Source organism: Ursus maritimus, unplaced genomic scaffold (genome assembly GCF_017311325.1).
Source record: "Ursus maritimus isolate PB19 unplaced genomic scaffold, ASM1731132v1 scaffold_8, whole genome shotgun sequence".
Classification (NCBI taxonomy): Eukaryota; Metazoa; Chordata; class Mammalia; order Carnivora; family Ursidae; genus Ursus; species Ursus maritimus.
In genome coordinates, this window is record NW_024426996.1 from 48,754,611 (window position 1) to 48,778,554 (window position 23,944).

Below are 23,944 nucleotides of genomic sequence, written 5' to 3' on the forward strand. Positions count from 1 at the left end.
CGAGAGGAGAGGAAGAAAAAGCACTTGGTCAGCAGTGTTGTGAAAGGAACGGGGAAATGGACGCCCTGGTGACTGCTGCTCGGACTGAGAGGGGCCGCAGTGGGCTCAGGCTTTCAGAGAAGGCAATCCGGCAATATGTAAATGCCCTACCACGGGAGACTCTTCATTGGAACATTGCACGAGGGAATGCTGTGCGAACCACAAAAATGGTGCTCCAGATAAAGAATGGAATGGAATGTGTTGTTGAGTGAGGAAAATGCAGAACAGTAGACACAGTATAATTTCAATTGTGTGTGTAAGTATTTGCATGCATAGACAAAACTTGGGAAACCAATAATGTGGCTATGTTAAAGGTTGTTATTTCTGAGTCTTGAGATTACAAGCGATTTTTAATTTGGAAAGTGCTTTTCAGCACTTTTTGAATTGCCTACAAAGACCATGTATTGCTATCATAATTAGAGGGGAGGGTTTGGGATTTTTGTTGGTTTTGTTTTTTAAGAAATAAAAAAAGTCTGGATCAGGTCATGCTCACTCCGGGCCTTGGGGCAGGGGCACAGAGGTGTGTGTGTTTGTGTGTGTGTGTAATTCCAAATAAAAGTATTTACATTATGTGGCGGAATTAAACAAGAAGCTTCGTACCTGATAGGGATTCTACTAAGTAGACTTTTCCAACTAGGCTTGTTGAAGAGGTAGCTTCAATTCTTTTTATTTGTACAAGCACTGAAACGAAAGGAAATTTAGCACACTCATGGGGAGAAGATGAGGTCAGCTCTCCTAGACAAATCATGCTGTCTTTGGTGATTTTTCATTAGAAATTTGGCAAGAGGTGGCTGGGAGAATTGTTTGCTGGGTTGGTGTTACAGTTAGCTCATGCCTTCCCTCACATTATTGAATTTATGGAGTTCAAGAAAGCTGATCTTTAATCTCAGATTTCTAAATAATCTTGATTGTTTTATTTTAAATACTGGCTTTAAAAAAAATCATTATGTATTTTAAACATACTTGAAAGAAAAGCAAATTATGGAAAGAGTGCCAGTCTTCTATATTGCCCTATTTTCTTCAGATCCCGCCAGTCTAAGTATTATAGATACAACCGAAGCCATCTTTGAACCGCCACCCTAATTCCACTTCCCCGCCTTCTCCCTTAGAGGTAAGCACCCTAGTGATTTCAGTGGTTATCATTCTCATGTATGTTTAGTAATTTTTCTACATATTTTGCATCTGTAATCATCCAAATTTTTTCTTAAGTTTTTTTCTCAACTCTTTTGGGGGGCACTTTTTCTAAATTCCTGCAATTTGCTTTTTTTGGTTGTTTCTGAGATTTATCCCTGTTGGTAGATGTCACTGTATTTGGCTGCTGTATAGTATTTCAGTGCATAAATATGCCACAATGTATTTATCTTTTCTTCCATTGAGGGACCCTTAGGTTGTTTGCAATTTTGTTTCTGTTTTTGCTATTTCCAACAAGGCTGCAGGGAATATTGATTGGTGAACTGGTATCCTTTTCTAGGGTGTAAACCCGCAAGTGGAATTGCTGGGTCACAAGCTCAGTGCATCTTCAGCCTAACTAGCTATAGCCAATGGCTCTTCCAGGTTGTCTTACCAGTCTGCAGTCCCACCCTGAAGGTGTGAGGGTCTTTACAAATCTTTGCAATGGTCGGTCATTCTTTTTTTTTTTTTTTTTTAGATTTTATTTATTTATTTGACAGAAAAAAAGTGGAGAGCACAAGCAGGGGGGGAGGCGGAGGGAGAGGGAGAAGCAGACTCCCTGCTGAGCAGGGAGCCTGACACGGGGCTCGATCCCAGGACCCCGGGATCATGACCAGAGCCGAAGGCAGACGCCTAGCCAACTGAGAGCCCCCATGGTAGGCCATTCTTTAAATTTTTGCCAAGGGCATGAAATGGTTTCTCATTGTTGTTTAATCTGAAGTCCCTAATTAATACTGAGGCTGACCATCTTTCTATATGTTCATTAGCTATTGAGATGTCTATTAGTGACGTTTTATATTCTTTGATTACTTTCTTAGCGAGTTGTAAGTCTTTTTCTTCTTGGTTTATTCTCAGCTTTAAATAAATAAGAGAAAGAAATCCATCTATCCTTATAAAATACTTTTGAGTGAAAACTGGGTGCTAGATGCTATGAAAGGAGCATGAAAAATGCATAGTCTCTTATATACAAATGCTTGATTTATACTATTTTTGGTGATAAGAAGAGAAAGCTTCTTTAACCTGACATAAGCGTTGTATTAGGATGAACCTTTACTTCATTTACATTTTTGTTCTTAAGGTTCATAGCAGACAATTCCTAATAATAATACAAAATTATGTGGTTACAATTATTGCTGTGTTGCCTCTTAATTGTCAAAATGAAGCACACATTCTAGAGTCTCGAAAATAGAGGAAGATGGCCATGCTCCCCCAAGGTTATCTTGCACTCATTATGCAGCGGCACATGTGGGGTGGTCAGGGGTACGCAGAGAATGACTAATGCATTAATAAGGCTTACATGTACCTCCCACCCCCCCGTAATTGCATTCCTTTCATTAGCTTTTACCCAGCTGGTCTGAGTTGCACAAACAAAATATTGTATAAGATCAGCCCATTGATGGTAAATTCGGAACAATTTTTGTAAAACTCTTGCCAAGTTACATACTGACCCCAGGGTTTTTAAACCAGCCAAAAAAATGTTAAGCAAAAACTGAATTAAATCTATTATCACAAATTTGTGCCCCATAATCTGATGAGACTTCCAGATGTCCAGCCTGAGACCATCTGCTGAGTGTCTGTGGGCACACACTCCCGAAACATGTGCATGGATCAGAGTCACAGATCGAGGGCTTGGAGCTCTAAAACCCTAAGCAGTTCCTGCTTAGGTATAAAAGCGCACAAAGAAAAACAAGTAAGAGAGGTTTTTGTTGTTGCTGTTGTTGTTGTGTGTGTTTTGTTTTGTTTTGTTACTATTATTTGGCTCCATTATTTCTGTTGAATCGATCAGTTGCTTTATTCTTGGAGTCAAATAGCTTTTTCAACACAGAATAAGAAGGCTCATTTCTCTCAAAGATAATGGACTATGTGATTTCAAATATTTTAAAAAGTAACAACAAAACCTTTGGGAGTTAGCTGCTAACTTAGACTTGCTAACTATTCTGAGTAGCATGTTTTGATCATTATGGTATCTCTGTATTATTTCAGGATTCTGAGAAAATAGACTCTCAGAAAGTTACATGTACAGGAGGTTTATGGGGGGTGCTCTTGGGAACAACATTAATGAGAAAGTGAGGGAAGCAGGATTGAGCAGGGGGAGATGTTGGACTGAGGGGCAGTAGCAACAGAGGCCTCAGCCATTACTATGGGAAGCGTTATAGCTTGGATGGTGTGACAAGTAATTTTGTGTTGACTTGGTTAGGCTGTGGTATCCAGTTGTTTGGTCAAACACCAGGCTAAATGTTGCTGTGACCGTGTTTTTTACATGTAATAACATAAGTCAGTATGCTTTCATCATAACAGATCGCCAATGTGAGTGGGCCTCATACTATCAGTTGAACACCTTAAGAGCAAGACTGAGGTTTCCTGAAGAAGAAGGAGTTTTTCTTAAGATTGCAACACCAAAAGCCTGCCTGAGTTTTCAGCCTGCTCGAAATTTGACCTCTGCAATATCAACTCTCACCTGAATTTCCAGGCTGCCCTATAGATTTTAGGCTTGACAGCCTCCATTATCATGTGAGTCAAGTCCTTAAAATAAACCTCTTTTGCTGTCTGTCCAGGACCCTAAGAGGCTATGTCATGACTCTTCTATCGGCATTTGCCATAAACTACACACTGTGTCTGTTCCCATCACAGTTTCAAGAACTGTGAAGAGTCTGAAACTTTACCCTACTTGGAAGCTAACAAGTGAGCCTGCCACAGTTTCACAGATATTGGTAGAAGACATGAAGCTCCTGGGTCAGAGAAGAAGAACAGTTCATACTCACAGCTCTAGCACTAGCCAGGATATCAGCATTTTTGAACTGACTCTCTGAGCCCCAATTCCCATAAAGTGTCACATCGCACCTATATCCACAGTGGGTTGTTAAAGAAGAGGGAACCTGAGTGTAGGGAACCCAAATATTTTATAATGGGCAGTAAGCATGCCTGCTCTTTCCTCCAGAGGGAAGTAATATCTTTATCGTCCAAGGCTGTTTGTTATACAAACATCCTTGAAAAGATAGTCCAGAACAAGGGCAGATAGTGCCTCACTCTCAACATATGCAGAAACACAAAAAACTCCTCATGGAAAATTATCTTTCAACACAGATATCTCTAGCATATTGCCTGCCGGGTTATGTGGTCCAAATGGCACACAGGGGCCTGGGCCTACTTCAGAGTCCTGTCCTGCTCTGGGCTCTACCAAAGTTGGCAGCCTTCCATGTTGCCTGGTCAACTAATTGGGGTAATACTCATACATGTAGAATATACTTCTTCTAGAACCCCAAAATGCATGAGGTTTTCTTCCCAGAGGTGGAGGTAAAAGAGACACACTTTGGAGAATATGTACCCATATGTCCTAGATTACTGGACTCATAAAAATTTTTTAATGTGTTAGGCTTCTGAATCTTCACAAGGTTTATCTTTGACTTTCTGGAATACATGGATCTTATGAAAGTCTCCACCATACTTGCTACTCCCTGCTTATCCAGTCTGATGAACATCATGCCATTGATATAGTGGACCAGTCTGATGCTTTGTGGTATTTAAAGGTGGTCCAGATCCCTTTGGAATATATTATAACGCAGTGCAGAAGAGTTAATATAGCTGGGGACAAATCTATAAAAATATTCTCTTATCCAGCCTTTGTGTATGCAAATAGGTTTCGATCCCCTTCCTTGTATGGATGGAAAAGAATGCTCCAGCAAGGATACCACATTTGGCACAACAGCTGTAATGGGGCTCCAGTTTGCAGTTGTCCACTATTGTCCTCCAGGATCCATCTGGTTTCTATAGGGACCAGACTGGTAGGTCTGAAGGTATCACTAATCTCTACCATTCTTCCTGGGATATGAAATTGTTTTCATGCTTTATTTTGGTTGGGTGAGCCAGTTTCAGAGGCTTCCATGTATCTTTCTCAGCTATGACAGCTTTTATATCACTGGCCAAGTAACCCATATAGAACTCTGCCAATTACCAAGTATGCCCATTGCAAGTATACATTTGGGGACCAGGGAAGTGATCATCTGATGAGTCTGTGGACTTGTTGGACTGAGTAATCAAACCTAGGCCTAACTTACTTGGCTCCTATATGCTCCCACTCTAACAGGGCACTCCTGACAATGTTTCAGGTCCCCAGGGATGGTCCACAAAATCTGGACCTTTTGTCGAACAGTCATCAAGAATCTTGATTTTTATCTTCACTCAGTATATGGTTACATGAGTAAATGGTCATAGGTCCCTTCGGGTAAGGACCAAAGGAAACATTACTGGATAAGCTTACTGTATATTCTGTTACCAGGCCTTTTCTCATGGAACCTATGTCTTCTTTAGTCAATGAGTTCTGGATCTGAGATCAGGCAGGGGATCATGAGGAAATATTAGGGCAGCTGCCCTTAGTCTCCTGATTATCCATCTTTGATTTCTTTTGATTTTATAAATTGAGCAAAACCCTCATGGGTTACCCATCTACCTTGCTCCTAGGTATTCTGTGTTCTATCAACCATCTTTATACCTCTCCGAGGTCAGGCCATCTTTGCTGCCAATCTAACCTTGCTGCTCATTATGATAGTTGCACTCACTTTGCTTCGGATTTTTAAGTGCCACTACCTAGCCTCTATTATTTTAGGATTCTATCACCCTCAACGTTATCGATGAGCTCAGTTCTATAACAACATGTTCTACTATCAGTCATCACCTATCTCTCAGAGATTGGCAAACTACTGCCCACGTGCCAAACCCAGCCTATTGCCTATTTTGTAAATAAAGTTTTATTGGAACACACAGCCATGTTCATTTATTTACATATTGTCTATGGCTACTTTTGTGCTACAACAGCAGAATCGAGCAGTTGTGGCAGAGACCATATGGTTTGCAAAGCATAATGTATTTCTTCTCAGGCCCTTTATTACAAAAAGTTTGCTGATCTCTCCTATAGAGGACAGACAGCCATCTCAATAATGTTGGGTCTCTGTTTACTGCTGCATTGGTGATTGCTTTAGTAAAGGGGCTTCCTGTGGGCCTCCCCATGGAACACAGTAGTATTTCCTCTTTTCTGAGTCTTTGATTCACTTCTCCCTGTCTTCTGCCTTCAAGTCTCTCTTCAGGGCCCCCTATTGGTAGAACCTAATAAGAACAGCTGTAGTTTATAGTCACTCTGAAGCAGAAATGTATTTTGCAACAACCCAAATTCTAGTTTAGAAAGTGAGAAAAATAGATTACTAGAGAGCCCAAGAAGCAGAATGTAAGTGGGGGACCAGTTTAAAAAGCTTATTGTAGTAACCTAAGAAAGGTGATGGCAGGGAGGTGGAGAGAAGGAATGGATTCAAAGCACATTTGAAATGTGCTCTATGCAGAGAATAAGAGGAGGGGAAAAAACAGAGGACTAACTAACTGGATGATGGTGGCATCTACAGATGTCAGAAACGCTAAAAGAAGAACTTTGTGGGTGAACAGTCTTGTGGTAGGATTTGAGCTGGCCTTGAAGGACAGGCAGGGAGCAATTGGGGAGGGCAATCAGGATGGTGGAAAAGTCAACAAAAGAACAAGTTCAAAACAAAAAGCCCAACACCCCACAATTGTGTTCAGGGGACAGTGGGTCTGCTGATTTGCCTGGAGAGAGGATTGGAAGAGAAAGGAGGAAGAAAGGGGGATGTAACCACAAGCTGTTGAAGCCCACACAGCACGGTCCTTTCGACTTGCATTGACCATTAAATATTTAGCTTGTTTTTCTTTTCAAAAAGTTTTGTTGAGATATTGTTCACATACAGAAAATTCACCCATTTAAAGTATATAATTCAATGGTTTTTAGTAGATTCACAGAGTTGTCCAACCATCAGTACAATCTAATTTTAGAATATATTCCTGACCCCCAAAAGGAACTCCATTCCCATTAGCAGTCTATCCCCATCCCTTCCTCCCACCCCCAGCTGAACTTTCTGTCCCTATAGATTTACGTATTCTGGACAATTCATATAGACAGAATCATACAATATGTGTTTTTGTTTCTGCCTTTTTTCATATAGCATGTTTTCAATGTTCTAAATATTTAGCTTTGAGATCATATGTATGCTCTGAGAATGTATAGCTAAAACCAGGTGGAGAACAAAGTTTGAGTTATTTCATCCAAAAAGCATATTTTTAGTTTTTCTAATATTTATTCCTTTGAATCATCTACCACAAATGAAAACATGATACAAAAAAACAGCATTTTAGGAGCATTAAGAAAATGTTAACAAAATGGTAAGAGGAGAGGATGGGAGTTTACTTCTTGAGTTTTACTTCATCCCATATTTTGATTAAGATATTGTGTTTTGTGGGGGTGCCTGGGTGGCTCAGTCGGTTTCAGGTCATGATCTCAGGCTCATGAAATCCAGCCCCACATAGGGCTCTGTGCTGGGTGTGGCGTCTGCTTAAGCTTCTACCTCTCGCTCTGCCTCTCCCCTGCTTGCTCACATGCTCTCTCTCTATCTCTCACACACACACACGAAAAGATGTTGCATTTTGTGAAAATCTAAGAATTTGCTCTCAAATTTATGTTAGTTTGTTCAGTCTTTATTTGGCAACTTTTGATGAGTAGATTAAGAGTCAGACTGCCTCAATTTGATCCTGGCTCTGTCACATATTTGCTGTCACATATATTGGCCCTGGGCAAGTGGCAAGTCATTCAACCCTTGTGTGTCTTAAAGTCTTATCTGTAACATGAGGATAAGAAGAGGACTTTTATAAAATCTGTACGTATGTTATAAAAATTAAATTAATTAATATAAGTAAAATATTTAGAGTAGTACCTGGCACATAGCAACACTATATTATTATTTGGTGCCTTTGACACTTATGCTTAAAGAAATCATTTGCCTGTTCCTCTTCTACCCCCTGACACATATGTGGAGGAAATGAGTAATTAGGCCAGATGGAGGAATCAAGTCTCTATCTCTCTCTCTCTCTCTCTCTCTTTTTTTTTTTTTTTTACAAACTCTATTGCAGGGTATATGCTAACATAGTGGATGTCATTCTTGCCTAACCCAATATCCACTTGCTTCCTCTTCCTTAGTGCTGGAGTTTGAATTCCAGACTCGGACAAAAGACTGCATTTCCAAATCTCTCTTGCGGCTAGGTACAGCTTTATGACTACATTCTAGATGGTGAGATAAATGGAATTGTTGTGGGGACTTTCAAGCTGCCTCAGATTGTAGGGGCCTTTTGTCCTTCTGTCTTCCTGTCCTCTAACCTTCAATTCCATGTGATGGCGGCAGCTCCAGCATCCATCTTAGATCAAGACGGTGGAAGCCATATTGTGCGAATAGCTGCAGAGACAGAAGCCTGTGTTTCTGAAGACAGATTAGAACTCCCATCTATTAAAAAAAAAAAAAAAAAAGAACTCCCATCTATATCAGTCTCATACTGTTTGACTCCAGAATTTTTTAACATGAGTGTGAAATCATCTTTTTCTTGGGTAAGTCACTGTAATTTTGCTTGTTTGAAATCTGCTGTAAGCAGCCAACCGGTCCTAACTCATAGTTTCTGTGCTCATTAATTAATTGATTTCTTATTCATTCAAATGTTTATTGAGTCCCCACTCTGTGGTAGGTCCTGAAGAGCTAAAGAAACCTCTTGAAATATTTCCTTCTTCAGGTCGCTGGTCTCATGGAGATGAGTTGTGGCTCCTACAAACCCAAATGGAATATTATACAAAATGATTATGTTTGTGTTAAAGTATCTTCCTGGTTTTAAAAATGCAGCCGTCTAATGATCTGAAAATCACAAGTTCAGAGAAAAGAATGAAGATGCACTGCAAGGACCATTGGTGATGTAACTGTGGGATGCGGAGAGTTCTAGAAATTTGTTTTGATTTTGCTTCCTGCTCCTTGGCTCTAAATTCTTCCCTGCCTTCAGCCTTTTGTTGAAGATGACATAGTCTCTCACTCTCACCAGCCGCAAGGGAGTTGTCCTTTGTCTTACAACCACGAAAGTTCCCATAAAGCCTTCCATCTTTAAGATGCAGGGGAAGCAGAAGCAAAAGCAGACAAGGGAGTTGTGATGACAGTAATCATACACTGCATCTTCAAAATAAAAATCACCAGATAATCCGGTCTGCACACAGTTATTCATGACTGGTCGGCTCCAATTAATGGACATATTTAGGTTAGGTCTGTCAATGCAAAAGGAAACTGAGTGTTGAAGTTACAAAGCTTCAGGAACTCACTCAATAAATATTTCTTGAGCATCAACTACAGACTTGGCATCAGGGATGGGGGGACAGCAGCAAAATCAGAACGGTCCCTGTCCTCTTGTCGCTTAGAGTTTCCCACAGCCCCCTACCTTTCCCCGATAAGAATCATTCACATTCCCACCCCATCTTTACTTCAAACATGTGCGTGAATCATATGGAATTGGACTCTTAACACTAAGGTACAAGTAAAAGTGCCTCAATTCAACTTTTGACCCAGTGTAGACTCACTCTTAGAAATATAACAGATTTAGGGGTGCCTGGCTGGCTCAGTCCGTGGAGCATGGGACTCTTGATCTCAGGGTCATGAGTTCGAGCCCCACGTTGGGGGTAGAGATGACTTTTAAAAAAATGATGGATTTATGTTTCCCAAGAATGCCCCCATCCTATTGTGTGTAAGCCGTGTTATACGTAAGTCTTAGGGGAATATGACAGAGATAAGATGTGAGCCGTCCTTGGAGAGTTCTGTACAATAAACATTTATTTACCTCTCCAGGAAACCACTCTTCCCATGTAAATTAAATCCAGTGTGTCTCTGGGCAGACGCTCAGTGTCCTTTTTCTCCCCTGTACCTTCAGAGCAGCCCCACCTATTCAATGTAAATCACATTTACAAGGCAGGTTTTGTTGTTGTTGTTGTTGTTGTCGGTTATTTTGTTTTTCAATATCTGGAGTATAATTGAGATAAAATGTGGGTCACTGAATAAAAGAGACTTGTATTTTTCCTTCAACAAGCAGCCCTTTGATCTATTTAAATTCATCAATAATAGATTAAGCACATTACCATTTTATCCATTTTCCACAACCTCAAATCAGTTTGAAACTCAAAAAAAAAAAAAAAAAAAACCCCAACAAAACCCTCTATAACTATATTTGTATGTTTGTATGTCTTTCAAATAGTACGGATTTGACAGGTTGGCATTTGTTTCGAATTCTGATATGAGGGGAAACCGTGTTTCATTGATGTGATAAAAACAAAGAGAAGTCGCCAAATTAAAAGGGCTTGCTTCTCTTTTAAGGAAAAAAGACCGGACGTAATATCAACAGTTGTATTTTTCAGTTCACTTTGTTTCTCGTTCTCCCTCCCTGACACCAATCTAATTTACTTTTGCATTAAATAATTCAGCTCCTTTCCCTTTGTAACGGGGTGTATTTGGGGAGATGAAGACAAACTGCTTAGACCTTGAAAACCACATGGGCTCCTCGGGTAGATGGCATCTCGAGGACTCAGAACTCCCTCTACGTTCTATAGGGAAAAAACAGAGCCAGGTGCATTTCTTCCCAAATCAAATTAGCTGCAAGATGCCACATCCAATTGTGGCAAATTGATGTGAGAGTTTGTGATGTCTGCAGCCTCTCTTCCAGCAAAGGTCACCACGAAAAGACACAGACACGGGGGGGGGGGGGGGCAAGCAACTTGGGCTCAAGCTGCTCTGACAATAGCAGGGAAGATGTAAACTGCAATGAGCTTTTTGAAAATTGCAAGAGAATCCAGTTGTAAGTATGTATTCTAATTGGATTTACTGTGCCATCATTTACCTCTTTAAGGATGTTAACATAACATTATGGTTAATTGAAAAAATGGGTAGTTAACTATTCAGGAGAGACTCTCCAGCCCCCCATATGAGCCACGGTCTAATCAGGCACAAAATATAGGGTGCCCTAATCACATCGCCAGTTTTCACATTTCTTAAATAAAATTTACTTATTTACCACCGAAAATTAACTAAAAATGTTGACATGTGACAAATTTGCCCATCTTGATGTTGTTTTTAAAGATCTCCCCTGACATTAACAAGTTTACATCATGCTTTATGACATTTAATTAGTCATATTTTATTTAATTAGCATGGTAAGACATCTAAAGCAATTCAGATATTTTCTGAAATGCCCAAACAGGAGACTGCGGTCCCATACGTTGTAAGAGACCAGGCAAATATCTGCTCAACCGCTCACCCCATGGTCTGCCTTTTTGGCCAGATCTGGCAGGCTGCCCTAGCTGAGAAATGGGACTATTTTAAGATTTCAACAAACTGTCTACAGACCCTCATCAAAATCTGGCTATAAAGTGCACGTCCTTTCCCAAGCCAATTTAACCCAGGACATGTCTCTGCTTGAAGGTAAAAATAAAGTTATTTACTGCATCTGGTGGGATCCTAGTAGAACTGAATTTAGTAAATCGTGAATGGATAAGTACATTATCCTGGAGGAGCTCGTTTTATGCAACTGCAATCCTTTCTTCTCACAACTTTCTTCTCAATTCCTCACATGCTTTCTTTTCACAACTACCGATGATTTTCGGAGCGCCTAGACTCTGCTGTAAATGCAAGTCTTGAAGGGATTGAACACGTTCTGAGCACGTCTTACGTGCCAGGCGTCATGCGACACAAGCGCGGCCTTCATTCTTCCCCACCTCCAAGGGGGTGAGGGGCCACTCTCTCTCCCATTTCTCAGATGCTGGAATCAAGGCTCAGAGATGCTTCCTAACAGTTGGCAAATAAGGGACAAAGCTAGGGGTCAAATCCAGAGCTTCCCTGAGTAGATGGGGGGGGGGGGGGGTGGTGCCAAATATCGCCCTGCCCCCGAGCGCGGGTTTGTGCTCAAAGGCTACTCCTCAGCCACATTCCCAGCCGGGCTCCTCTTGTCCGGATCCAAGGGGTGAGCCCTCACCTTGCCACATCTCAGCCTCACTCCTTCGTGGTTCCTTGCGGCTGCCCTTGCCCCTGCCCCTTTAAAAATATATAACTCCAAACAATTCAAAACACTACGAACATCCGTAATGAAAAGTGCCCCCCAAACCCACAAGGCGATGTTTATCTCTAATTCTAGAATGTAAATTCTGCTTCCTTCATACTGTAGCCTGGTAATAAAGCCGAGTCGCCCATCCTGCTCCGGTTTGCCTCGTTGCAAGATTTCATTTGAAGGCTGCTGTGACCCTGAATGGTGCCTCCAAACTTAATGGATTTTTTCTGCACAGACAGAAGTGAGTTCAACTTTTTAAACTCCAGTGAGGAAAAGAAGTACCTTTGTTTTATGCAGGTGAGTCAACGACGATGTCTGAATTAAGGGGGGCAGTGACAGGAGAAGAATCGGAAATCTGCTCTGCCTTCACCTCGACCACACAAAAGCCTCAGGGGGATCTTTAAAAAAAATGCCCGCACGAATCTGTTTCAGATTTGGATTGCTTCTATCTGAAAGTGAGATAAATGTAACTATAGCGTTTAACTTAAATATTCCAATGGATATGTGCCCCCCCCCCATGTGTGGTCACTCCCACCGGTTCCAAACTACCCCCCCTCCACCAAATAGGGGATGCAGATGTAGGTTTTATGCTAAAATAGCAGAGCTCTAAGTGCATTAAGAAAATCATTTCAATATAGCCTTTACTAATGCAGACGACTTTTAAAATGAAACAAGGCAGCTACAATGGCAGAGGCGCCACAGATTGAATAAATATCACTTAGGCAATTACCAATTATCCATGCTAATGAAGAATGAGGCAGAGCCCTGATAAATTAAAACCCCAAATAAACCGAATGTTGGTTTAACCAATGATTCTTCTCCTTTTGCAACAGAGTCTAAGGAACAGCTATAAAAAGACTGATCTGAATTTTACTTCCTTGCCCTTCCTCCACCTGCCCACCCTCTGACTGTGCTCTGATGGGCAGGAAACCGGTCAAAGGGCAGACAGCTGGAGGGAACTCAAAGGGAATAGGGGGGACCCACAGAGTGGAGAATCTGCCCCTGGATAATTGAGAGTTGATTGGATACACAATGGCCTCCTATTGTCCACTTCTCATTTTGGATAAGGGGCCAAAGCCAAGCCTGACATAAGTAGCTCTTTCCTGGACCTTCCTCTCCTGGGCCAGCTGTGAGCATTCATGGGTGACAGCCGTGTTTGGCACATTCCTTGCTTCACTCCTCTCCCGAGTCCTCAGAGATTGAGCTAGAAAACTCTGGCCATACCAGAAGCTTGGTTCTTGCCCTTTTGCATAAGCTCAGTCTGGGTCAGAGACTGGAAAGGACTGAAGAAGGCTGCAGAGAAATATTTTCTGATGATTTGATACCTGGAGCTTCAGACTACAGCAGTTTGTGGGGCCTCTGTTTTGTCCCTGACTTCCGCCATGTCTGTCTTCCTTTCTTCTATGACTCGCGCCCTATGCTCCTTCATCTGGATTCCTTCCCCCACCCGGTTAATGCTTTAGTGTTCCACCTTGTCACCCCTGTCCTTTGCCTTATCTCTACTCTGTTGGTTGCTGTCACATTGCTCAGCCTCACTGACATCTTGCGTGTGACTGGGGTAATACCTGGTTTTCTGACGCTCAGTAAGGCACCTTGCCCAGGGCTAAGTATAAAGCCAGGAAGCAACTGTATGGTCGTATCATTTGCTCAAATGTCTGAGCCCCTCGAGGGCATCTCTGCTAACCTGGCCTTTCGTCTCCCCATGTTTCAGCAACTGAAGGGTTAAAGCGGAGCCCAGCAGGGGATCTGTTTGGTTGGTGCCCTTGCTCTGTCTGCCCCTTTGGAAAGACACCCTGCCTCATCTGCTGTAGCTCAAGGGCCCTCAAAGGCAGCCCCAGGAACCTACAAGGCTAAGTGTTTATAGGCAGTAGTAGAGGAGTAAGTATAAAATGTTAAATATTTGGCCTTTTGTGGACTAGAAATTGCTTTCAGGTAGTAGGAGCAGGGTTCTGACTTGTCAATGGCTGTAATTGTTGGAACATAGTATAATTTCAGGAAAAGTTTTCCACTTCTTTTAGAATTCCAAAAACGGGTCACAGAGCCACGCCTTTGCGCATGCTCCTTGCTTTACCAGCATGGCGGACCCAACCAGTGTGCCCGGCAAACTGCCACTGATCTTCTAAGACTCTGCTCGTGTGTCCCTTCTTCGGGGCGATGTCCGATGACCCTTGTCTCTTTAAGGAGTCACATGCTTCCTTGTGGCCCCACAGAGGCCTGCACCTTTCTCTCTTGGAGCGCACTCTGCCTTCCCTGGGAGCTGTCTGCTAAGCCATGTCTCTCTTCCACTCAGCCAGTGTTCTTCAAGCTCGGCAGCACACTGCGAGCACCCCGAGGCGGGGAGGTGGGGGCTAAAGACACACCAGTAGTTAGTTCTCAGAGATTCTTGATTTAATTGGGAAGAGGTGAGACATGAGGGCTAAGAGATGTAATCCCTCCTCAGTGATTCTAACACGGAGCCAAGTTTGAGCTCCACTGTGCTAGCCGGTGACCTACTCGAGGGGAGTTCCTGGGCGTCCCTCGGCTTTACCTCTGCCCCAGCACCGTGCACGCGGAACATCAGGCAGCCATCGAAGGAGTGGATATCAGTATTTGACCTGGAGCTGGGTGATCTTTAAAGGCCCTGTGGCAGAGGCTGCCAACTTTCCACCCAGATTTATTTTCCCTTCTCTGGGAAAGGTGGTAGAATTTTTAGCTGCAGGTGCAGGGCTGCTTAGGAGAAAGACCATATTTCCCAGCTTCCTTGTAGCTAGGAGAGGCCAAGAACGTAATTGTGGTCAATGGGATGTGAGCAAAAGTAGTGTGTGCAATTTCTAAGTTTTGCCCTTGAAAGCATAGTCATTCCCCTCTATGGCCTCTTTTCTCCCTCCCTGCTGTCTGGAATGCTGTCCTGGTGGTGGTGGGCCACCTTGGACCATGTGAATGAGAGTGACCGAATAGAGGGAACCTGATGCATGACCCGTGGAGCCATCATGCTGCCCTAGAGAAAGATAGAGGTGGAGATCACGATTATTTGAGGTCTCTGTGACAGCACCCAGCTGTTAGTCCTGACTAACTTGGAACAATTTTATATTTTACTACCGCAAAGCCTGGTACTCGAGCTGGATGACGCTGGCAGAGCTCGTGCTAACTCCACTCCAGTCTGGCGGCCAATCTGGTCACTCCACAGCAGCATCGACTTGGGGCTGTGATGGCTTCTCATTACTCTCAGGCCAGAAGGCCAAAATCCATGACACGAACCACAAAGCATAGCCTTGTTAGGCCGTGTCTGTCTTTCCAAACTCATCCTGTCCTCTGCTCCGCCCGAGTTTCTACGTCCCCATCTCATTAGCCTTCTCTTGGTTCCTCAAATAAGCTGTGCCCTCTTCCGCTACAGGGACATCTGTCTGGAATGATCCTGTTCCACGCCCTCACCTGGTTGACTTTAACTCAGCCTGCTGCCCTTCAGACCTCAGCCCGATTGTCACTCCTTCAGGTCCCTCCTGGCCCCTCTAGGTAACCCCCCCCCCCAATCAACACATCCGGAAATTCTGTGAATTCACCACAGCTGTGATTTTGCCTTTACTGGGGTGATGATCAGATTAGCAACTGTCTACGTCACGACACTATTAGCTCCACAGGAGCAAGGCCTGCGTTGTTTTGTCTCCCTGTTGACTCCCCAGTGCCTAGCAGAGACTAAAGCATAGAGTAGGTGCTCGGTAGGTATTGGTTGCCTAAACAGATGGCTGTATGAGTACAGCCAAGAGGATAATCTTTCTCTTCCCTTGCAGAACCAGGCAGAGGAAGGAAAGATGGGAAACATAGGGTTAAAATATTAAAAGAAGAGGGATTTTATTTCATACCGCTCTTGCCAGGGACCATCGGCCAACCATGATCTGGCTAGAGGAAAGTTAGCCAAGCATGATCTCACCAGCCTCAATCCCACATTAAGTCGTTCTCGGCAGTGTAGCCTCTGGATCAGGAATGGGTAGCCTGGCTCAGCTCTGGGTAGCAGCACTTCCTCCCTGAGCCCGATGAGGGGCGGAGCGTGAGTCCTTACTCTTAGCTATCCTGGGTGCAAACTCATCTGCCTGAAGGCCCCGGGCAGAGCTCCCTTGAGACAGTGCCAAGCTCCTAGCCCACAGGGCTCCTCTCCCCTGGAATCGCTTCCTCCTGTCCCCTTTCACAGTGGCCAAATCCTATACCTCCCTCAAGGCCTGAGCTGGCCCCATCCTTCGAGAAGATTTGATAAGCTGCAGTAACTCGTGAGTACTCTTCCCCTCCCCCTAAGCTTCAGGAGTTTGTCGGAAGCATTCAACAGGCCCCTATTAGAAGTTGCCAGGCAACGTTATTTTTATGTAACTATACTGTCTTCCCACACAGAATATACATTCGTTAAGGGGACACATATGAATCTTTTAGGCTGTTGGCACCTTGCTAACCTGTAATCCCGTACCCCAGAATTAGGGTGAGAATAGAGGGCACGTGGGTCTTATAATATTTCACTCCAGGATTGAAAGTAAAGTCACTCCCAGCGTGACACACCATGAGGTCTCTAGTTTATTCACAAACAGGTTGTCAAAGCCACCCACATTTGACTACCTAATTAAAATACCAAACAAATTTTTTCAGAACATGGATTGGTGTGTTTGCTTTTGTCTGTCTCCCCTTCCTCCCTCCCTCCCTTCCTCCCTTCCCTCCTTCTTTCCTTCCTTCCTTCCTTCCTTCCTTCCTTCCTTCCTTCCTTCCTTCCTTCCTTCCTCCCTCCCATCCTTCCTCCCTTCCGTCCATTCATCAGCCAGCCAGCAAACAGACATTGAGAGTTGCGCCTATGCTAGGCATTATGCCACGAACAGATGTTAGTAACAGCAGCAACCAAAATGATGGCTAATATTTTTGGAGTGTTTACCATGTGATAGACGTACACATTGCTGCAGTGAACCCTGCCAACAACACTTGATGTACAGGACCAGTGCGTGCCTCACCTAGCCGCTTCTCCACGCCTCCTCTTAGTCCAGCCGTTGCCATGACAACCAGCTTCCTACAGGTGTAGCTGGTGCTTCTGTCCTGTTTTCTGCTCTGGGGCTTTACTGCTTTCAGATGCCCATGGGGCCAAAGCCAGGTGGTAAGTGCTCCCTCTTCTATCCCTCAAAAGGACAATTCTGAGGTCCTTCTACACAGTTCTCAGAGGGTCCTCCGTGGGACGGAGCCCCAGCTGCACACAGGGACCAGCTCCATAATGTGTGCTTCTGTGGACTTGCCCTCCTACCCGGTTTTACTCTCCCTAGTTCCCCTCTTGTTCCCTGCCATCACTTCCCCCCCAAATTCTATGTGCATGAGTCCTTGTCTCAGGCCTACTTTCCAAGAGAGAACTCAAGCAAAAAACAATTAGTATGCCCATTTTAACAGTTGAGAAGGGTAGCAGTGGCCCCAAAGATGTTAAATCCTCATCTCGGCTACCTGTAAATGTCACCTCATTTGGAAAAAGGGTCTTTGCCGTTGTGATTAAGTTAAAGCCATTTAGGTGGAAGATTATCCTGGATTATCCATTGGGCCCCAGCCGCCATATTTATCCTCAGATACAATTCATGTGATGAGGCAGAGGGAAGTCTGATACACACAGAATAGGAGGAGGCGAAGGGGCCACAGCGGCAAGGATTGGAGTAACGTGATCACCAGCCAGACAGCTAGCAGCCACCGGAAGCTGGTGGGGCAAGGCGACAACTCCCCCCTGGGACCTCCAGAAGGAGCGTGGCCCTGCTGATGCCTTGATGGCAGCCTACTGACACGGATTTCTAGCTTCTGGCCTCCAGAATTGGGAGGGGATAAATGTTGGTTATGTTAAGGCACCAAGTGTGTGATAATTTGTGACAATAGCTGCAGGAAATTGATACAAAGACACTGAGGTGCACAGACCTGAAATCATTTGCCTACAGTTAGTTGCTGGAGGAGCCAGGACTCAAACTCAGTTCTGTCTGACTCCAGTGCCCAGGTTCTTAAAACTTTTTGCTTCCTCTCCTCTCCAAATAGAGGGCAAGATTCCTGCTCTGGAGAGCAGGCAGACAGCTAAACAAGGAATCGTGCCTGATACCGTAAGGGGGGTCGGTGTCTGGAGGGTGGGGGCAGAGGAAGACTTCCCTGGACAGAGGTCATTACCAGGTGGCCACCAGGAAACCCTTGTGTGAGATGGGTCGCTACACCAAGGGGCACACCAAACAGATTCCTGTCCGCCCATTTCAACCGAATAATTTCCTTCTTTAATTTCCTCTGATCCTGGCTAAAAGCCAGATCCCACCAGGTCAGTCTAAAAGATTTGTTTTGTTTCTCCCACCCTGGGTAACAGGGTGGGCTGAAGTAAATTCTCCACAGGAAGGCCTCCCTAGGCTCTGGAAAATTCTCTAGGTCCCCACTAAAGTAAGACATTCTATCTCCGAAACCTCCAAGAGGGAATTCATTTGTGGACTCAAGAGTTCCTCAAAGGCGTGCCTCACATCAAAATATAAGGTCCACCAAATGGGGCTGAGAACCTCCTGGACGTGTGTGGGACTTCAGTCTGGAATGGCAGATAAGGGGGCAGATAAGTGGGAATGTATGCAGAGAAAGCAAGGAATTTTGCTGGGTTTGTTTAATGGTGGATGTTAACTCCTTAACAATGACTTTTCTAATTTGATCATAAGTCATAATAAAGTCATAAAAAATTCTAACCATTACCAATTAATGTTAAGCATATTTCACTCCTCCAGTACTTCTGGGGTTACTCCCTCCTTTCACCCAATAGTTAAACTCTGAAGAAATTCCTTGGGTACGATTATGAGAGAGCCCTGCCTGCTCCTTCTCAGGGCACTGGGCTGGCATTCTGCTGCTCTTTTATTCCATAAAATTTATCAAATAACTTTCTGCCAAACACTGGGCAAATTTCTGGGGTACAGAGATGAGAACCTCAGGGAGTTCACAGTCCAGGTAGCAAGACAGATGAATATACAACACTCACAAAATCCTATTAAAAGCATGCACATGGTGATCTAGGAGGAGAGAGGAGGCACACCCAGCTTAGTATGGGACACTCAGAGAAGGCCACTTGCAACAGAGGGCGCGGTGCTGAGTCTTAAAGTAAAAGGCTGGAGTTACCCAGGTGGAAAAGGAGGAAAGGGAGAGCGGGGATGGGAAGAAGGCAGAGGAAAACATATCAGCTCGGGCTGCTAGAACAAAACACAGACTGGGTGGCTTAAACAACAAACACTTATTTCTCATGGTTCTGGAAGCTGGGAAGTCCAAGATTCAGGTGCCAGAAGATTCGATGTCTGGTGAGAACCCTCTTCCTGGTTTGCACACAACCACCTTCTTGCTGTAGCCTCATGTGGTGGAGAGAGAAATCTCTGGTCTCTGGTCTCCTCCTCTTCTTGTAAAGGCACTAATCCCATCATGGGGGCAGCACTCTCACGACCTCATCTAACTTGCATTATCTCCCGAAGGCTCCACCTCTGAGTACCAACACATTGGGATTAGGACTTCAATGTATGAATTTGAGGAGGACACAAACATTCAGTGTGTAGCAGAAGCAAGGATGTGAGAGCAAGAAGAAGGGAGTGTGGGGATGCTTGGGTGGCTCAGTGAGTTAAGTGTCTGCCTTCGGCTCAGGTCATGATCTCAGGGTCCTGGGATGGAGCCCCGCATCGGGCTCCTTGCTCAGAGGGGAGCCTGCTTCTCCCTCTGCCTGCAGCTCCCCCTGCTTGTGCTCTCCCTCTTTCTCTCTGACAGATAAATAAATAAAATCTTTAAAAAAAATGAGTGAGAGCAAACCAGTGGTATTGGCGCTCAGGATATCTGAGGTAAGCATGAAAGCCTGTACACCATGTCGAAGTTAGACTTTGTTATGAATGTAATGAGGGGTCACTGAAGGATTAAGTCAGGAGTGACACGATCAGATTTACCTTTTAAATGATCACTGTGGCATCAGTGTGCAGAATACATTGGAGTGAGGCCTGATTGGAGATGGAGAGGCCAGTTAGGGAGCTTTGGCAGTGATCCAGGTGTGAGATGATGAAATGATGACAATAGGGGACAGATGCAAGAGTAATTTAGGACAGAGAATCAGCAGAAGGAGTTGGCCTCAGATGAGCACTAGAAGCTGAGGGAGGAGCTGAGGATGACTTCTGGATCTCCAGCTTGTGCAAGCTGGTGAAGGAGTAAGAAGATCTGGGGGAAATAATGAACTGAGTTGGGGATAATCTGAATTTGAGAATATTCCTCACCATCCCAAATGGAGATGGTATTTTTAAATCAGTTCTAGATCCTCTTCTCTTACCAGTCAATACTCTCTTCTTGGGTTGTATCACCGTTTGTGAATATCAGCTGCCGTTTCTCTGTTGGTAACTCAGGTCTTTAAATTCTGCCTGAGCTTTTCGGAGTTCCAACATCCTGGATTCAACCACCAATTAGGTATTTCCTCTTGGATGCCCCATCTCAGAGGTTAAGTGGCTGCATCCCATTACCAGGGCAATCTATCAAAAGCTGTGCTCTCCAACACAGTGGCTGCTAGTACTATTGGGTACTATGACTATGGAGTACTACCGAGTACTTGAAATGTGGCTAGTCCAACAAGAAAATGAGATGAGGCACAGATCAGGAGAACATGTCCACAAAAGACATACCTGGAAAAGGACTATTATCTAAGACGTACAAAGAACTCTTAAAACTCAATAAAAAGAAAACGTACAACCCAATGAAAAAATGAGCAAAAGATATGAACAGACACTTCATCAAAGACATACATATGACAAATAAGCATAGGAAAAGTTGTTCGACATTGTATCATTAGGCAATTGCAAATTAAAACAACTGTGAGATATTATTATGCACCTACTATAATGGCGAAAATTCAAAACACAGCACTAAGTGCTGGTAAGGATGTGGAACAATAGGAGCTCTTATTCATTACTGGTGGGAATGACAAATGAGGCAGGCACTTCTTGGGAAGACAGTTCAGTAATTTAAGTAGTTCCTTACAAAATGATCCAGCAGTTGTGCTCCTTAGTATTTACCCAAATGAGTTGAAAACTCACATTCAAACAAAAACCTGTACACATATGTTTATATCAGCTTTCTTTATAAATGCTAAAACTTGGAAGCAACCAAGATGTCCTTCAGCAGGTGATTGGGTATATAAACTGTGGTACATCCAAAGAATGGAATATCATTCAGTGCTAAAAAGAAATGAGCTATCAAGCCATTAAAAGACATGGAAGAAGCTTAAATGCCTATTACTAAGTGAAAGAAGCCAATCTGAAAAGGCTACATGCTATACAATTTCAACTATATGACATTCTGGAAAAGGCAAAACTATGGAAACACTGGAAGGATCAGTGGTTGCTATGGGTTCGTAGGGAGAGAAGGATGAACAGGCAGAGCACAGAGGATTTTTAGGGCAGGACACCATTCTATATGATACTATAATGGTGGATACATGTCACTATACATTTGTCAAAATCCACAGAATGCACACCACGAGTGAATCCTAATGTAAACTATAGACGTTGGATGACGATGATGAGTCACTGTATGCTCATCAATGGTAACAGAAGTACCATTCTGGTGCAGGTTGTTGATGGTAGGGGAGGCTGTGCATGTGTGGAGTCAGGGAATATGTGGGAAATCTTTGTACCTTCTGCTTGATTTTTTTTAAAAGATATATTTATTTATTTTAGGGGTGAGCAGAGGGAAAGAGAGAATCTCAAGCAGTCTTCCAATTGAGCGCAGAGCCTGAGGAAGGGCTCGATCTCACGACCCTGAGATCACGACCTGAGCTAAAATCAAGAGTTGGATGTTTAACTGACTGAGTCAGCCAAGCACCCCTCCTTATGCTTGATTTTGCTGTGAACCTAAAACTGCTATAAAAAATAAAGTCTAGGGGTGCCTGGGTGGCTCAGTGTGTTGGGCGTCTGCCTTCTGCTTAAGTCACGATCCCGGGACCCAGGGACTGCGCCCCGTCTTGGGCTCCTTGCTCAGCAGGGAGCCTGCTTGTCCCTCTCCCACTCTCCCTGCTTGTGCTCTCTCATTCTCCGTCAAACAAATAAATAAAATCTTTTTTAAAAAAGTCTATTTTTAAAAAGTGGCTATTCCGAACTGAGATGTAACTATAAAATAGACCTTGAATTTTAAAGACTTATATAAAGAAAAGTATATAAGTATCTTATTAATAATTTTTATATTGATTACATGATAAGAAGAAAATATTTGGGATATATTAAGTACTAGTGTATTATTGAAATGTATTTACTTTCTTTTACTTTAAAAAATGTAGCTATTAGAAAATTCTAAGTAGTATGTGGCTTATATTCTAATTCTCTTGCACGGTGCTGGCTTAGACCATGAACAAGCCAGCACTAGAAACCAGGGCTCCTGGCTTCTAATCCAGGATAAATCATTTATTCAGCAAACATATTTGAAGTACCTACTCTATGGTGAATAAGATGGAGCTGGTCCATGCCCTTGGGAAGCTTACAGTCTTTTTCTGACTGATTACTGAGATCAGTATAAGAAACAGTTTTGAAAAGTACAAAGCACCGTAACAATATAAAAAATAACATGAACATAATTTCCAATTAGAAAGAAGACATGCTCTGATTTCCAGCTGAAAGACATATTAGGAATCCTTGTGTGGGTAGAAAATCATGCAATCAGTCCAATAATTGTGATCAACTAAATGACCTTGAAATGGCATTGAGATTATACCAGAGAGTAAAAAAGAGACCTATGAGGTCTATACAAATTGTAATTTCTGGCAAAATAAGTTTAGGTTGGGAATCCCTGCATTGTACATAACCAAAGGAGCTCTGCAGGAGAATTTTGCATATTGACTGGTCTTTGCCTCGGTAGGAAAAAGAGAGGTTGGATTTTAGTCAGTTTTTCCTCAACCAGTGCTGTTGGGAGATTATGGGGGGAACAGGTAGGGCAGAAGCCATAATCCCACAAGGCCTCAAGGGCAGCTGAAATCACACATGATTGGCAAGAAATGGCAGAAGCAGCAGCCACATAGCGGAGGCAGCTGTGTTTTGAAGGGCAGCTCAACTTGTTGTTTTTTCTTTCAAGATCTTATTTATTTATTAGAGAGAGAGAGACAGAGAAACAGAGCACAAGCAGGTGGAGGGGTAGAGGGAGAGGGAGAAGCAGACCCCCACTGAGCAGGGAGCTGGATGACACAGGACTCGATCCCAGGACCCCGGGACCACAACCCAAGCCAAAGGGAGCTGCTCGATCGACTGAGCCACCCAGGCGCCCCGGGCAGCTCGATTTGAACCAAACCTTTGGGAGGGCCAAGGAGCGAGGGGCAGGTAACCAGCAGCCCAGTCTGAATGGATTGCAAGGTGGGGAAGGTGGAGGCCAGGACCAGGCTTTACGGCATGCTTAGAGAACGCTTACCTCAGGGGCCCTGTGCCCTGGAAGGAGGCCTTCGAGACCAGGCCTCTCGTTTTAGAGATGAAAGGGAAGGAGCAGCGGGAGGGGGCAAACCAGGTGCTGGCTGAGCTCCTGCTTTGTGTCAGGCCTGGGCTAGCCCTGGGGGCCGGAAGGAAGGAAGTGGGTCTCTCCTTCCAGGGAGCAATCCCTGACTGTGAGGCGATCCCATTTTTCTGGCAGAGTTTCTCCTACCTTGGACGCAGTCCGTAAAATGATTAGTTTAAAAAGTACATTGTACTATTTAAAAACCAATTTTGATAGAATTGTCCTAACTTTTTTGTAATGGTCCTGTAAAATTAGGATGGTTAGAAGAATTAATTATAAGAGAACATTTTGTTCAAACAATATTTTGAACATTTTG